We start from the raw sequence: 16,837 nt of genomic DNA, 5'->3' as shown, positions 1-16,837 counted from the left end.
TCCACTTTCTTGCAACTCAAAGCCTCCAGTCCTGAAGATGAAGTAGCAAAATAGCCTTTGAAGAGCGGAAGATTTTCATAGACTAATAATCTATCAGCTTCAAATGAAAGTTTGGCCAAAGTCAACTTATTTAAATTCCACTATGGCCTTTTCCAGTACTTGGCATTATGTGAAACTCATTGCCAAAATGTGGAAGTGTTTGTGAATATTAGTGTGTCTCTTCTTATATATGTTTAATCCTCATAGAGGGATCAGAAGTGGAGAGAGTGAGTAATTTCAGGTTCCTGGGTGTCAATATCTCTGAAGACCTAACCTGGACCCAACATATTGATGCACTTATAAAGAAGGCAAGACAGTAGCCATGTTTAATTAGGAGTTTGGGGAAACTTGGTTTGTCAACTAAGAGACTCGAACACTTAAACAAATGTATTGTGGAGAGCATTCTAACTGGCTGCATCACCATCTGATCTGGGACAAAAGATATAAGATCAAAATAAGTTGCAGAGGCTAGTAAAATTAGTCAGCTCCATCATGGGTACCAGCCACCATAGCATCCAAGACATCTTCAAGGAATAGTGCCTTAGGAAGGAGGTGTCCATCATTAGGGATCCCTACAACCCTGAACATACCCCCTTCACATGATTCAGCGATTCAGGAACAGCATCTTCCCCTCTGCCATCTGAATGGACATCAGACCTGTGAACACTACCTCAAAACATTTTTATTTCTGGAAACACGAGGAAATCTGCAGATGCTGGAAATTCAAGCAACACACACAAAATGCTGGTGGAATGCAGCAGGCCAGGCAGCATCTATAGGAAGAAGCACTGTCGACGTTTTGGGCTGAGACCCTTCATCAGGACTGGAAAGGAAGGGGAAAGCATGCAAGTAAGAAGGTGGAGTGTGCGGGAGGGATACAAGCTAGCAGGTGAGGGGCATGGTGGGGTCTGTTCAAACCAGTTTTCCCAAGGAGCTCAGACACGTCTTGAACATTGTGCATTACAGCACGTTTATCAGTACTTCCCTATGAAGGACACGGCGTGAGATGTTGATCTCTGCCCCAATAGAAATGGTGCCAGTGGAGTGACGATGAGGCAAGATCAGCTGCCCTGAACGCAAATGAAACACTCATCTGCAAAGCTTCTCAGAACTTTGCAGTCGCTGTTGGCCTCCACCCCGCCCAGAGCTGAACATCAGGCAGGAAGTACTTGCATGGTCACAGTTGCAAATACGGAAATTGAATGTGCTCCAAGGCGATGGAGAAATGGAAGCATTTTTCATGAAGTTGCCTGGTTGCTCGGTATCAAAGATGAAGCAATTGGGTTTGCAGAACTTGTTTTGAAAGTTGTTTTGTCAAACAGCTTCTGCTTTTCAGCAGCACACACACAAAGTGCTGGAGGAACTCAGCAGGTCAGGCAGCAGCTGTGGGTAGGAATAAACAGTCAACGTCAGGGGCCGAGACCCTTCTTCAGGGCTCAGAAGGAAGAGGGAAGACGCCAGAATAAAAAGATGGACAGGGAGGTAGGGTACAAGCTGGCAGGTGCTAGGTGAGAACAGATGAGTGGCTGGGGGGGTGGGGTGGTGATGTAAGAAGCTCCATGATGATAGGTGGAATAGTAATAAAAAACTGGAAACCAGAAGTACATCGTAGCGTGAACTAAAGAAACCAGCCCACCAACTGCGTTATTGTAGGTATTGCAGCATGCTCCCGCTATTATTTATTAATTTATTATTTGTTTCTTCTTTGTATCAGAATCAGGTTTATTATCACCGGCATGTGATGTGAAATTTGTTAACTTAACAGCAGCAGTTCAATGCAATACATAATCTAGCAGAGAGAGAGAGAAAAAAAGATAAATAAACAAGTAAATCTTACATGTTTTGAATAGATTAAAAAACATGCTAAAGATGTATATTAAAAAGAAGTGAGGTAGTGTCCAAAGATTCAATGTCCATTTAGGAATTGAATGGCAGAGGGGAAGAAGCTGTTCCTGAATTGCTGAGTGTGTGCCTTCAGGTTTCTGTACCTCCTACCTGATGGTAACAGTGAGAAAAGGACATGCCCTGGGGTGCTGGAGGTTTTTAATAATGGATGCTGCCTTTCTGAGACACCAACTCCCTGAAGATGTCCTGGGTACTTTGTAGGCTAGTACCCAAGATGGGGATTTACAATCTTCTGCAGCTTTTTTCGGTCCTGTGCAGTAGCCCCCCCATACCAGACAGTGATGCAGCCTGTCAGAATGCTCTCCACGGTACAACTATAGAAGTTTTTGAGTGTATCTGTTGACATGCCAAATCTCTTCAAACTCCTAATGAAGTATAGCCGCTGTCTTGCCTTCTTTATAACTACATTGATATGTTGGGACCAGGTTAGGTCCTCAGAGATCTTGACACTCAGGAACTTGAAGCTGCTCACTCTCTCCACTTCTGATCCCTCTATGAGGACTGGTATGTGTTCCTTCATCTTACCCTTCCTGAAGTCCACAATCAGCTCTTTCGTCTTACTGATGTTGACTGCCAGGTTGTTGTTACAGCACCACTCTACTAGTTGGCATATCTCACTCATGTACACCCTCTTGTCACCGCCTGATGTTCTACCAACAATAATTGTATCGTCAGCAAATTTCTAGATGGTATTTGAGCTATGCCTCGTCACACAGTCACGTGTATATAGAGAGTAGAGCAGTGGGCTAAGCACAGACCCCTGAGATGCGCCTGTGTTGATCATCAGTGAGGAGGATTGTTATCACCAATCCGCATAGATTGTGGTCTTCCGATTAAGAAGTCAAGGATCCAGTTGCAGAGAGAGGTACAGAGGCCCAGGTTCTGCAACTTCTCAATCAGGATTGTGGGAATGATGGGATTAAATGCTGAGCTATAGTCAATGAACAGCATGCTAACATAGGTGTTTGTGTTGTCCAGGTGGTCTAAAGCCGTGTGGAGAGCCATTGAAATTGCGTCTGCCGTTGACCTATTGAGGCGATAGGCAAATTGCAATGGGTCCAGGTCCTTGCTGAGGCAAGTGTTCAGTCTAGTCATGACCAACCTCTCAAAGCATTTCATCACTGTCGATGTGAGTGCTACCGGGCGATAGTCATTAAGGCAGCCCACATTTGCAGTTTGACTTATTTTGCACATCGGTTGTTTGTGTGTAGTTTTTCACTGATTCTATTGTATTTCTTAGTTTTACTGTGAATGTCTGTAAGAAAATGAATCTCAGTCGTGTATTTGGTGACATATGTATTTGTCATAATGTTACTTTGAACTTCAGGGTGGGGGCAGCATTGCTGTGTGAACCTACTGAACATACTTCCTCGTTTGTGGACAAGCATGGCCACTCACACGTCATCACACCGCTGAAATCCCCAAACCCACTTCCTCTGTCAAACTACCAAAAGTGTCGAACTGATGATACCCTCCAAAATTCTGTTTTTATGTTGTGTAATGGCTACTTATTTCTTTATTAGGCTGTTCAGACATTTGAATCAAGACTGGCTCTCAGTTCCCATCAATCCCAAGAAAAAAATTTTTTAAACGCAGTAGGTGGTGGAACTCTGAATCTAAAGCAAAAACACTCAGCAGGTCAGGCAGCATCTGTGGTGGGAGAATCAGAGTGGAGCTCGATCCCATCCCATTTAATTCCCTGTAGGTGAATCACGTGGCCACCATCTTCATCCCAATTCTCCCACCCACCTACCCCAGAACTAATTTATAATAACCAATTAGCCTACTAACCTGCATGCCATTGGGATATGGGAAGAGCCATAGCACGCGAGGGAAACCAATGTGGTCAGGAGGAGAACATACAAACTCCATAAACACCAGTGTGGGTACTGAACCTACTGCTAACACAATGCCTACTGGTGTTGGTGGGATTACAGCTGGATATATATATATGCAGACACTGGTGAAGCTGACATAGATTGATTGATATCAGTGAAGGAATAATTAACACCAAGAGAGCATCAGAGAACAGAGAGATGCCTCATTTCCTTTAGATTCGGTACTTCACTCTTTACAATGACCTGTTTTCACTGATGAACATAATGACTGCTGACTTCCATGCATTATGTGCAGGGGAGAGGTACCTCTGCCCATTGAGTCCGTCCCACGGGTCAAACAGACCATATGACCATAAGACATACTGTAGGAGCAGAATTAGACCATTCAGCCCATCAAATCTGAGTGGTCCATTAAGTCTGCTCTGCCATTTGATGCGGCTGATTTATTTTCCCTCTCAACCCCATTCTCCTGCTTTCTTCCCATAATCTTTGACATTCTAACGAATCAGGAACGTATCAAACTCCACGTTAAATATGCCCAGTGACTTGGCTTCCCCGGCCATCTGTGGCAATGAAGTCCATAGACTCACCACTCTCTGCCTAAAAAAAAATCCTCCACATCTCTGTTCTAAAGGGATTTCTATGTATTCTGAGGCTGTGCCCTCTGGTTCTAGACTCCCCCACAAAGGAAACATCCTCTCCATGCCCACTCTATCGAAGCCTTTCAATATTTGATAGGTTTCAATGAGATTCCCCCCCCCCAACATTCTTCTAAACTCTAGTGAGTACAGACCCAGAGCCATTAAACACTGCTCATACATCAACATTTTCATTCTCGAGACCCTCCTCTGGACCTTCTCCGAAGTGTTTGACCTGTTACCTCAGCTTTGCCGTCTTGACCACTGCCGGTAACCTTTCACCCCTGCTACTTATCCAATCCTGACACCTTAAAAACATTCAGCGAGTGTGCCCAGTGCCTTTTGAGGAACACAGTTTCTCGTGACCCTCTGAGAGAAAAGAAGCGCTTCATTTTTTCCCACAGATGGCTGCACTTTTGTTTTAAATGCTGATTCTTATTTTGTAATTACTTGGTCCCTGAAAAATTCCCCTTGTGTGCAGTTGGGTGGTAAATTCTAGAAGGATTTGAAAAGAATGTGGGGAGACTGTTGGATGCTGGTGTCTGATTCGAGGATCTTCTGAAGTCAAGGATGAGGCATAAAACTTGTTTATTAAGCCCAAAAAGAACAAAGGTTTATAGGAAAAACAGAGAAGCGACAGAAGGCAAATCCATCTTTATCAGATCTTCTTATACCACTCTGCCAGATAGGAATAAATTCTGCTGCTTGAATCAGCCAATAAGATATCCACCACCAGCCCCCCCCCCCCCATTCAAGTACTGTAATGTGATACCTGCCCCTGGAACCAAGAAGCTTCTAGAATAATACACAGAGGAACCGTAACCATATGAAACACACTGAACAATTGCATATATGTAGATAACCAAAAGTAAATACAAACAAGCATAAGAAAGTTAAACTACAAGGAAAATGACAATTATACAGTCTAATCCAACGGCCTTAGTGTTGGATTAGTGCCAATGGGTTAGCATGGGCTCGATGGGCTGAAGAGCCGGCTCCCACACTGTATGACTGTAAGGCTTACAGAGCCCACAGTTTTAAAAAAAAAGATAGGCTTCATTTGGGATATGTACTGTACAATGTGAATGGCAGAGTGGAGATACATCTCTACCAAAGGAGGTGTAAGGCACTCCTTCGCTCTGCTTGTTTGCAGGTCACCCTTGGCTACCCGATCACCCTAAGCAGGTCACCTGCTCAGTCCTCTGCCACCCCCCCCACCAATCAGGGTCACGTGAAGCCATGGGAGCAGCTGGTGCAAATCACAAGACCTGGTTATGCCACCACAATCACCAGGCAGGAATGGCTTGGGGGGGGGGGGGTCACCCATCTTGTAAAGAAACTACCCAGAAGAAAGCAAACTACTTCGGTAGAAAAACTTGCCAAGATCAAGCATGGTGATGGAAAGACCCTGATAGTCCCGTATCATATGATACGGCACATAATGAGCAAACAAAAAGCGTGAAACAGGTCTTTCTGATCCCATGAATCACACCACAAACCACCTATCAAACGTTAGCCTAATCACAGACAACTTACAATGACCAATCAGCACAATTAAGTTCCAATCTCCAAACTCACATAAAATGGATCAATATTTTTGAAGTGAAAAATACTAATTTTATAAACCAGATAACAGATGTCAGTAGAGTATTTTTTGACATAACATATTTTAGCCTCCTGACAATATAGGCAAATCAAAGGGATCACAGACTGTGATCACCCACGTCGTACAGCAGGGCACAGAATGATGACGATGATTGTATAATGAAATGTCAAAACTTACAGAGAAATACATCGTTAGTGTCAATGACCAGTCCGAGGCTGGGGAAGCCTGTAAGTATCGGCATGCTTCCGGTGCCAATGTGGCATGCCCGCGACTCACCAACCCTAACCCATTCATCTTTGGAATACGGGAGGAAACGCACACAGCCATGGAGCGACCATACAAACTCCTACAGACAGCAGGGGGAATTGAACCCTGATCACCGGCGCTGTAAAACATTATGCTAACTGCTACCACGCCATTTACCTCGTTGGATTATGTCCACTTCCTCAGCGGATTCCACCGACAATCACCAGGAAAAGACTAAACCACTTTCAAATAGAATATCCTGGCACCACGTCCCTCACCCTTTTTATTGACAACATTCGTAAGGTTACCTGTTTATTTATCATCCTGCCACTGTTTACTTTTTATGTTAAAGCTTTCGGTAGTGGTCCACGCACTGATCTTAGATGAATCCTGAAATGAACCACCACCAAGCCTCTTCCCGGCTGTTGACAATTGAAAGGTTTCTTAGTACGATAAGATGGATTCCTGACCTCACAATCTACCTCGTTACATCTTATTGTTTACCTGCACTGTAACTTTTACACATTATTCTACCTTGTTGTTTTACCTTAGTCTAGATCATTGCACTGTGTAGTGATCTGATCTGTATGAACAGCATGCAAGACAAACTGTACGATTTAAGGAACTTTAAATTCTAAATCTGTTATTATTTTACTTTGATCCAGCACAATGCTCTGCGTAATGATTTGATCTAGATGAGCAGTACGCAAGAAAAGCTTGTGACTATAATAAAAGAATTCCAATTCCAATTCCAGCCCACAGACCAGTTTGCATGCAAGGTGCCTTTACTGTACCGGTCTTCAAGCTGGGACAGAGTGTGTACCTTGCGCCCTCTGCTGGGGAGAGTGATATGTTCAGACCACAGTGCCGAAATGCAGCTGGTGGCTGGGCCCCCCAGTGGTGGACAATGTACACCTCACACCTCTGCATCTCAATGGGCAGGCATGAGGATCTCCAGATGTGGATCCCTGGGATGTCTCTCTTGAGACATTAAGCCCTGGGTGTTTTGGCTGTCCAGATGTTAAACTTGGGAAGTGCATCTCCAGATGTGAGGCCCTGGAAGGTCTGCAACTCACCAGAAGTGGGGCCCTGGCAGGTCTGCATCTCACTAGACGTGGGGCCCTGGAAGGTCTGCATCTCACTAGACGTGGGGCCCTGGAAGGTCTGCATCTCACTAGACATGGGGCCCTGGAAGGTCTGCATCACACTAGATGTGGGGCCCTGGAAGGTCTGCATCACACTAGACATGGGGCCCTGGAAGGTCTGCATCACACTAGACATGGGGCCCTGGAAGGTCTGCATCACACTAGATGTGGGGTCCTGGAAGGTCTGCATCACACTAGACGTGGGGCCCTGGAAGGTCTGCATCACACTAGACGTGGGGTCCTGGAAGGCCTGCATCTCACTAGACGTGGGACCCTGGAAGGTCTGCATCTCACTAGACGTGGGGTCCTGGAAGGTCTGCATCACACTAGACGTGGGACTCTGGAAGGTCTGCATCTCACTAGACGTGGGACCCTGGAAGGTCTGCATCACACTAGACGTGAGACCCTGGAAGGTCTGCATCTCACTAGACATGGGGCCCTGGAAGGTCTGCATCTCACTAGATGTGGGGCCCTGGAAGGTCTGCATCTCACTAGATGTAGGGCCCTGGAAGGTCTGCATCTCACTAGACATGGGGCCCTGGAAGGTCTGCATCTCACTAGATGTGGGGCCCTGGAAGGTCTGCGTCTTAATAGACGTGGGACCCTGGAAGGTCTGCATCTCACTAGATGTGGGGACCTGGAAGGTCTGCATCTCACTAGGTGTGAGACCTCGGAAGGTCTGCATCTCACTAGATGTGGTGCCCTGGAAGGTCTGCATCACACTAGATGTGAGACCCTGGAAGGTCTGCATCTCACTAGATGTGAGACCCTGGAAGGTCTGCATCTCACTAGATGTGGGGCCCTGGAAGGTCTGCATCTCACTAGACATGGGGCCCTGGAAGGTCTGCATCTCACTAGATGTGGGGCCCTGGAAGGTCTGCATCTCACTAGGTGTGAGACCTCGGAAGGTCTGCATCTCACTAGATGTGGTGCCCTGGAAGGTCTGCATCACACTAGATGTGAGACCCTGGAAGGTCTGCTTCTCACTAGATGTGGTGCCCTGGAAGGTCTGCATCACACTAGATGTGAGACCCTGGAAGGTCTGCATCTCACTAGATGTGAGACCCTGGAAGGTCTGCATCACACTAGATGTGAGACCCTGGAAGGTCTGCATCTCACTAGACATGGGGCCCTGGAAGGTCTGCATCTCACTAGATGTGGGACTCTGGAAGGTCTGCATCTCACTAGATGTGAGACCCTGGAAGGTCTGCATCACACTAGACGTGGGGCCCTGGAAGGTCTGCATCTCACTAGACGTGGGACTCTGGAAGGTCTGCATCTCACTAGATGTGAGACCCTGGAAGGTCTGCATCACACTAGACGTGAGGCCATGGAAGGTCTGCATCTCACTAGATGTGGGGCCCTGGAAGGTCTGCATCTCACTAGATGAGGGACCCTGGAAGGTCTGCATCTCACTAGATGTGAGACCCTGGAAGGTCTGCATCTCACTAGACATGGGGCCCTGGAAGGTCTGCATCTCACTAGATGTGGGGCCCTGGAAGATCTGCATCTCACTAGATATGGGGCCCTGGAAGGTCCGCATCTCACTAGATGTGGGGCCCTGGAAGGTCTGCATCACACTAGACGTGGGGCCCTGGAAGGACTGCATCTCACTGGACATGGGGCCCTGGAAAGTCTGCATCTCACTAGACATGGGGCCCTGGAAGGTCTGCATCTCACTAGGTGTGAGACCTCAGAAGGTCTGCATCTCACTAGACATGGGGCCCTGGAAGGTCTGCATCTCACTAGATGTGGGGCCCTGGAAGGTCTGCATCTCACTAGATGTAGGGCCCTGGAAGGTCTGCATCTCACTAGACATGGGGCCCTGGAAGGTCTGCATCTCACTAGATGTGGGGCCCTGGAAGGTCTGCGTCTCAATAGACGTGGGACCCTGGAAGGTCTGCATCTCACTAGATGTGGGGACCTGGAAGGTCTGCATCTCACTAGGTGTGAGACCTCGGAAGGTCTGCATCTCACTAGATGTGGTGCCCTGGAAGGTCTGCATCACACTAGATGTGAGACCCTGGAAGGTCTGCATCTCACTAGATGTGAGACCCTGGAAGGTCTGCATCTCACTAGATGTGGGGCCCTGGAAGGTCTGCATCTCACTAGACATGGGGCCCTGGAAGGTCTGCATCTCACTAGATGTGGGGCCCTGGAAGGTCTGCATCTCACTAGGTGTGAGACCTCGGAAGGTCTGCATCTCACTAGATGTGGTGCCCTGGAAGGTCTGCATCACACTAGATGTGAGACCCTGGAAGGTCTGCTTCTCACTAGATGTGGTGCCCTGGAAGGTCTGCATCACACTAGATGTGAGACCCTGGAAGGTCTGCATCTCACTAGATGTGAGACCCTGGAAGGTCTGCATCACACTAGATGTGAGACCCTGGAAGGTCTGCATCTCACTAGACATGGGGCCCTGGAAGGTCTGCATCTCACTAGACGTGGGACTCTGGAAGGTCTGCATCTCACTAGATGTGAGACCTGGAAGGTCTGCATCACACTAGACGTGGGGCACTGGAAGGTCTGCATCTCACTAGACGTGGGACTCTGGAAGGTCTGCATCTCACTAGATGTGAGACCCTGGAAGGTCTGCATCACACTAGACGTGAGGCCATGGAAGGTCTGCATCTCACTAGATGTGGGGCCCTGGAAGGTCTGCATCTCACTAGATGAGGGACCCTGGAAGGTCTGCATCTCACTAGATGTGAGACCCTGGAAGGTCTGCATCTCACTAGACATGGGGCCCTGGAAGGTCTGCATCTCACTAGATGTGGGGCCCTGGAAGATCTGCATCTCACTAGGTGTGAGACCTCGGAAGGTCTGCATCTCACTAGATGTGGTGCCCTGGAAGGTCTGCATCACACTAGATGTGAGACCCTGGAAGGTCTGCTTCTCACTAGATGTGGTGCCCTGGAAGGTCTGCATCACACTAGATGTGAGACCCTGGAAGGTCTGCATCTCACTAGATGTGAGACCCTGGAAGGTCTGCATCACACTAGATGTGAGACCCTGGAAGGTCTGCATCTCACTAGACATGGGGCCCTGGAAGGTCTGCATCTCACTAGACGTGGGACTCTGGAAGGTCTGCATCTCACTAGATGTGAGACCCTGGAAGGTCTGCATCTCACTAGATGTGAGACCCTGGAAGGTCTGCATCACACTAGACGTGAGGCCATGGAAGGTCTGCATCTCACTAGATGTGGGGCCCTGGAAGGTCTGCATCTCACTAGATGAGGGACCCTGGAAGGTCTGCATCTCACTAGATGTGAGACCCTGGAAGGTCTGCATCTCACTAGACATGGGGCCCTGGAAGGTCTGCATCTCACTAGATGTGGGGCCCTGGAAGATCTGCATCTCACTAGATATGGGGCCCTGGAAGGTCCGCATCTCACTAGATGTGGGGCCCTGGAAGGTCTGCATCACACTAGACGTGGGGCCCTGGAAGGTCTGCATCTCACTGGACATGGGGCCCTGGAAAGTCTGCATCTCACTAGACATGGGGCCCTGGAAGGTCTGCATCTCACTAGACGTGGGACTCTGGAAGGTCTGCATCTCACTAGATGTGAGACCCTGGAAGGTCTGCATCACACTAGACGTGAGGCCATGGAAGGTCTGCATCTCACTAGATGTGGGGCCCTGGAAGGTCTGCATCTCACTAGACGTGGGGCCCTGGAAGGTCTGCACCTCACTAGATGTGAGACCCTGGAAGGTCTGCATCTCACTAGACGTGGGACTCTGGAAGGTCTGCATCTCACTAGACGTGGGACTCTGGAAGGTCTGCATCTCACTAGACGTGGGGCCCTGGAAGGTCTGCATCTCACTAGATGTGAGACCCTGGAAGGTCTGCATCTCACTAGACGTGGGGTCCTGGAAGGTCTGCATCTCACTAGATGTGAGACCCTGGAAGATCTGCATCTCACTAGACGTGGGGCCCTGGAAGGTCTGCATCTCACTAGACGTGGGGTCCTGGAAGGTCTGCATCTCACTAGACGTGGGGCCCTGGAAGGTCTGCATCTCACTAGACGTGGGGTCCTGGAAGGTCTGCATCTCACTAGACGTGGGGCCCTGGAAGGTCTGCATCTCACTAGGCGTGGGGTCCTGGAAGGTCTGCATCTCACTAGACGTGGGGCCCTGGAAGGTCTGCATCACACTAGACGTGGGACCCTGGACGGTCTGCATCTCACTAGACGTGGTGCCCTGGAAGGTCTGCATCTCACTAGATGTGGGGCCCTGGAAGGTCTGCATCTCACTAGATGTGGGACCCTGGAAGGTCTGCATCTCAATAGACGTGGGGCCCTGGAAGGTCTGCATCTCACTAGGTGTGAGACCCTGGAAGGTCTGCATCTCACTAGGTGTGAGACCCTGGAAGGTCTGCATCTCACTAGACGTGGGGTCCTGGAAGGTCTGCATCACACTAGACGTGGGACCCTGGAAGGTCTGCATCTCAATAGACATGGGGCCCTGGAAGGTCTGCATCTCACTAGACATGGGGCCCTGGAAGGTCTGCATCTCACTAGATGTGGGACCCTGGAAGGTCTGCATCTCACTAGATGTGGGGCCCTGGAAGGTCTGCATCTCACTAGATGTAGGGTCCTGGAAGGTCTGCATCTCACTAGACGTGGGGTCCAGGAAGGTCTGCATCACACTAGACGTGGGACCCTGGAAGGTCTGCATCTCACTAGACGTGGGGTCCTGGAAAGTCTGCATCACACTAGATGTGGGACTCTGGAAGGTCTGCATCTCACTAGATGTGGGGTCCTGAAAGGTCTGCATCTCACTAGATGTGGGGTCCTGGAAGGTCTGCATCACACTAGACGTGGGACCCTGGAAGGTCTGCATCTCACTAGACGTGGGGTCCTGGAAGGTCTGCATCACACTAGACGTGGGACCCTGGAAGGTCTGCATCTCACTAGACGTGGGGTCCTGGAAGGTCTGCATCACACTAGACGTGGGACCCTGGAAGATCTGCATCACACTAGACGTGGGACCCTGGAAGATCTGCATCTCACTAGATGTGGGGCCCTGGAAGGTCTGCATCTCACTAGATGTGAGACCCTGGAAGATCTGCATCTCACTAGACGTGGGGTCCTGGAAGGTCTGCATCTCACTAGACGTGGGGTCCTGGAAGGTCTGCATCACACTAGACGTGGGACCCTGGAAGATCTGCATCACACTAGACGTGGGACCCTGGAAGATCTGCATCTCACTAGATGTGGGGCCCTGGAAGGTCTGCATCTCACTAGATGTGAGACCCTGGAAGATCTGCATCTCACTAGACGTGGGGTCCTGGAAGGTCTGCATCTCACTAGAAGTGAGACCCTGGAAGATCTGCATCTCACTAGACGTGGGGTCCTGGAAGGTCTGCATCTCACTAGAGGTGTGGCCCTGGAAGGTCTGCATCTCACTAGAGGTGGGGTCCTGGAAGGTCTGCATCTCAATAGACGTGGGGCCCTGGAAGGTCTGCATCTCACTAGAGGTGGGGCCCTGGAAGGTCTGCATCACACTAGATGTGGTGTCCTGGAAGGTCTGCATCTCACTAGACGTGGGGCCCTGGAAGGTCTGCATCTCACTAGACGTGGGACCCTGGAAGGTCTGCATCTCACTAGACGTGGGGCCCTGGAAGGTCTGCATCTCACTAGATGTGGGGCCCTGGAAGGTCTGCATCTCACTAGACGTGGGACCCTGGAAGGTCTGCATCTCACTAGAGGTGGGATCCTGGAAGGTCTTGGTCCGACCTCATCTGGAGTCATGTGTAAGGTTCTGGTCGCTACACTGTAGAAAGGATGTGACTGCGCTGGAGAAGGTGCAGAGGAGATTGTGCAGTTGAGTTATGAGGAGATATTGGATCTGTACTCTCTGGGGTGGAGGGGAGATAACTGAGATATATAAAACTATGAGGGAGTATAGACTGTAGGACAGGACTGGAGAGCAAAAAATATGTTTGCTCAGAGTGAGAATAAAGATAAAGTTTAGCTTTATTTGTCAGGTGTACATTGAAACATACTGTATCGTTAAATGCATCATTTTGCATCAGTGACCAACACGGCGAAGGATGAGCTCAAGGCAGCCCGCAAGTGATGTCACACTTCCAGCGCTAACGACGAATGCCCACAACTTACTAACCCTTACTGTACGCTTTTAGAATGTGTGAGGAAACTGGAAGAATGGAGCTGCTGCAAGCAGGGCATCTAAAGCAACATAATATTTAGCAAGCACGAGGAAATGCAGATGCTGGAAATTCAAACAACAACACACGCAAAATGCTGGTGGAACACAGCAGGCTAGGCAGCACCTGTAGGAGAAGCACTGTTGACGTTTCGGGCCGAGACCCTTCGTCAGGACTAACCGAAAGGAAAGATAGTAAGAGATTTGAAAGTAGTGGGGGAGGGGGAAATGAGAAATGATAGGAGAAGACCGGAGGGGGTGGGATGAAGCTAAGAACTGGAAAGGTGATTGGCGAAAGTGATACAGAGCTGGAGAAGGGAAAGGATCATGGGACAGGAGGCCTCAGGAGAAAGAAAGTGGGGGGGGGGGGAAGCACCAGAGGGAGATGGAGAACAGGCAAACAACTAGATATGTCAGGGATGGGGTAAGAGGGGAGGAGGGGCATTAACAGAAGTTAGAGAAGTCGATGTTCATGCCATCAGCTTGGAGGCTACCCAGCCGGTATATAAGGTGTTGTTCCTCCAACCTGAGTTTGGATTCATTTTGACAATAGAGGAGGCCATGGATAGACATATCAGAATGGGAATGGGACGTGGAATTAAAATGTGTGGCCACTGGGAGATCCTGCTTTTTCTGGCGGACCGAACGTAGGTGTTCCGCGAAACGGTCTCCCAGTCTGCGTCGGGTCTCACCAATATATAAACAATTGACAATATTTAGCATTTGGAAAGATACAGTCTCAAAATTAAATCTCAACTGGGGGTTAAAGGCAAGAGATTTTTGACTTGGTTAGAACATAAGGCCATAAGACATAGGAGCAGACATAGGCCATTCGGCCCATCAAGTCTGCTCTGCCATTCAATCATGGCAGATTTATTTTCTCCTGCCTTCTTCCCATAACCTTTGATGCCCTGACCAGTTAAGAATTTATCAACCTCCACATTAAATACACAGAATGACTGGCCCCCCCCCAGCTGTCTGTGGCAATGAATTCCACAGATTCACCTCCCTCCGGCTAAAGGAATTCCTCCTCAGTTCTGTTCTGATGGGATGTTCTTCTGTCCTGAGGCTGTGTAATAACGGGTGTAAGTAATAGTTGGGTGGGGAGGTGGAGATACGTCTCTACCAAAGGAGGTGTAAGGTGCTCCTTCTCTCCATTAGTCTGCAGGGCAACCTTGGGTAAGGTGTAGCACCTGCTTAGCCCCCAATCAGGGTCACGTGAAGCCAGGGGGGCAGGTGGTGGATGGTCGTATGAGCAGCCGGTGCAGATCACAAGTCCTGGTTGTGTGACCACTGACGCCTGGCTGACAATCTCTGAAGAGTATTGATAATGGCCGGGGTCACCTGTCTTGTAAAGACACTGCCCAGAAGAAGGCAATGGCAAACCACTTCTGTAGAAAAATTTGCCAAGAACAATCACGGTCACAGAAAGACAGTATCGCCAACGTCATATGACATGGCCCATCACAAATGAACAAGGTACTAGTATTAACCAAAAAGTGGCCTTTATTTTTAAATTTAACAGCAATATATTAAAAAAATTGTTGAAAATACACGCTATCCTACAGGGACTTCAGCAGGTCAGTTGGATTATTTGGAAGTTCCTCTGATTGTGTTAGGATGTATCAAAGCACCACCTAACAGAGGTTTGGAAAGTTAAAGACTAGGGCATTAAAGGGACAGTGGTGACAGAGACGAGTTGTTGGGGTAGGAGGACAGGTCACCAGGGACTGATATTTTGAGTTCTTCTTTGTCCAGTTAGTGACTTGGGTTTGCGTTTACGGGGGATGTTATTTTACTTGTGACACAGAACGTCTGGATACGCGAAAGACAAGGAGAGTAACTGACCGCAGAGCCCGGCGGCAGATGACATATCAGGCGGGTGAACAGCAGATGATGGAATGTGTTCGTTCCACTAACTGGGAGGGATGATTTGGACCCGTATGTTATCTCAGTCGCCAGAGCTGGGTCCTCGTCCATTCACATGGGGCGGTTAGCACGACTCTATGAGAGCACAGGGTGCTGGAGCAGCCAATTCCTCTAGAAGAAAGCTTGTTCATTCTCCTCGTGACCGCCGGGGGCTCCGGTTTGCCCCCACAGTCCAAAGACGTACCAGTTGGTAGGTTGGTAAGATGTCCTGTGATGGGGCTATGGTTAAATTGGTGCCGTGCTAGGAGGAGCAGCTTAATGGTGGAAGGGCCTTATCTGCTCAGTATTTCTGAATTAAAAATACCCTCACCGCTCTGGATGAGGGGGAGCTGCCTTCTTGACGGCTGCAGTGCTTCTGGTAAAGGCGCTCCCACGCTGCTGTTGGGAGGGAGTGCCAGTTTTTGGACCCAGTGATGGTGAAATACTTCCCCATCAGGGTGGAATGGGACTGTGAGGACACATTGACCTGTAGGTGGTGTGGGGGGGGGGGGTGTTGTCAGAATCGCCTGCAGGTATGGAGGTGTCCAACGATTATTGATGGTTATAGTCATAGAATCATTAGTAAAAAGCACAGGATGAGGCCCTTCAGCCCAACTCATCCATGCTGACCAAGGTTCCCAGTTAAGTTGCCCATTTCCCTTTGAATCTTTCCTATCTCATATACCTGTCCAAATGTCTTTTAATGTGCTTCCCTCAACCATTTCCATATTCATTTATTCTGATACAGCATGGAATAGGCTCTTCCAGCCCTTTGAGCTCCACCACCCGGCCGTTCCCCGATCTCACCCTCGCCTAATCACTGGACAATCACAATGACCAATTAACCTGTCAATCAGTACGTCTTTGGACTGTGGGAGGAAACCCATGCGATCATGGTTAGAATATACAAACTCCTTCCAGACAGCGGTGGGAGTTGAGCTGGGTGGCTGGTACCGTAAAGTGTTGTGCGCACACTACGTCACCATGCCACAGACCTCACACTCAACAAAGAGTCCCTTTTAAACCTCTCATCTAAATCAAAAAACAAGTCTCATGACCTATGTGAGTGATGATAAACTCAATTCTGATAGCAGGTCTCTATTGTGGACTGAGAGTGGGAAGGGAGCAGGGAGAGAGGAATCATGGTTGGGAAGAGGGAAGGGAGAGGGGAGGGAGCGGGAAGCAGCTGAGAGACATTCTGGTAATGATCAATAAACCAATTGTTTGAAATCAAATGGTCCACAACCCTCCTCCCTTGCCGCTCCACCAGGTTTACAAACTCGCTCTCCGCTCACATTGACAAATACAGTTCTGTGCAAAAGTCTTAGGTACCCTGGCCATATA

Source organism: Hypanus sabinus, chromosome 25 (genome assembly GCF_030144855.1).
Source record: "Hypanus sabinus isolate sHypSab1 chromosome 25, sHypSab1.hap1, whole genome shotgun sequence".
NCBI classification, from domain to species: domain Eukaryota; kingdom Metazoa; phylum Chordata; class Chondrichthyes; order Myliobatiformes; family Dasyatidae; genus Hypanus; species Hypanus sabinus.
The sequence above is the reverse complement of the archived record's forward strand: the minus strand, read 5'-3'. Positions refer to the sequence as shown.